A 1,598-nucleotide genomic window follows, 5' to 3' on the forward strand; every position below is an offset into this window, starting at 1 on the left:
GGCCAGGGGTAACATGTCATGGTTCTAATGTTATACAATGTTCAAGTTGTAAAATGTTTAAGCATGTCTGTGTACCTGGAAATAGGCTTAAAAAAGTATATGTCTAGTTGCCAAGTTGACAAGGGGTGGATTGTGTTAGTTGATACATTGTGTCAACTTGGCTGAATCAGCTCGGGCAGTTCTCAGCATGGGGGCCTCGCCCTGCAGGTGGGCAGGGTCCAAGAATTGAGAAAGGCTTCCTGCCCTTGGAGGAGCTTGATCTTCGCAGTCACGCCACTTTGGAAGAGCTACAATAGCGGGTCTTCATCAGCATAGAAGGAAGAGAGAGGCTTGATGGACACCGCATCTGCTGCTCCTCCTCTGCTCTTCATTGTTTTCTGCTGTATGAACTGCTGTTATTTGCCTTGGAGTCAGCAGAATATGAACTGAACCCTCCAGTAACTGTGAGCTAAATAAACCTTTCCTTCCTTTAAAAAAAAGATGTGATTGTAGAGTGGCTTTGTTGAGAGCCCAGGTTGTAGACTCAGATTAAAATTAGAAGGTTGATCTTTTACCAAAAGAAAAAAATAAAATAAAATAAAGAATTCAAAATAGTGATAGAAAGAAAAAAAGAACATCATTAGAAACAACGCAAGATTTCACTAAACAAACTAATAGGATTCAACAGTGGTTGCTGTATTACGTGATGCTGTCTTCAAATAGCTGTTCAGATTTCCATACATTGAGTGTAAGATTCACTTAAAGAAAGGAGGGCCAACCAAATAGTTCAGCAGCTTAAAGCACCTGCAAGCAGATGCAGGGGCTGGGCGTTTGATCCCTGGGGCCTGCTATGCCAACCCCACCCCCAGGGTGCACTGGGATGGCTACTGAGACTGGCTGTGGTGGCGTATGCCTGCAGTCCCAGCTCTTGGGAGGCTGTAAACAGGTGGATCACTGCAAGTCCTATCTAGTAGTGAGAGCCTGAACATCATGTAGACCCTTCCCTATAATACAAAAAAAGAATTACAAAAAATCAAGCCCCTCAAATTCAGAGACCCAGTCAAAAATGAGCATCTGAGATGAATATACACATCTCAAAGGAAAAATATGAATGGCAAGCAAATATATGAAAAAATGTTGAACATCATGAATCATTCAAGAAATACAAATTAAAACAATGCTGTGTTTCCACCTCACCCGTGAAAGAGTGTCTAACACAGGGAAGTCAGTCAACAGCAAACGCTGGAAGGGCTGTGGAGAAGAAGAAACCCTCCTCCACTGTTGGGAGTGCAGATTGGTACAACCACTATGAAAATCAGTGTGGAGATTCCTTAAAAAGCCAGTATTGGAAATCCCATTCAAGCCAGCTATTCTCCTCCTAGGTTTTCCAGAAGAACTGAAAACCTCATACCACAGCAAAATATGTGCACCCCTGTTTATAGCATTCCATTTTGCCATAGCTAAATCCTGGAAACAACTCAGACAAAGGTCTGCTCCTAGAATCTATAAAGAACTAAAAAACACTAGGGCCCCAAAATTTAAAGACCCAATCCAGAAATGGGCATCGAGATGAACACACACTTCTCAAAGGAAGAAATTAAAGAAGCGAATAAATATAT

This window comes from Octodon degus, unplaced genomic scaffold, assembly GCF_000260255.1.
Source record: "Octodon degus isolate 3935 unplaced genomic scaffold, OctDeg1.0 scaffold00306, whole genome shotgun sequence".
Lineage (NCBI taxonomy): Eukaryota > Metazoa > Chordata > Mammalia > Rodentia > Octodontidae > Octodon > Octodon degus.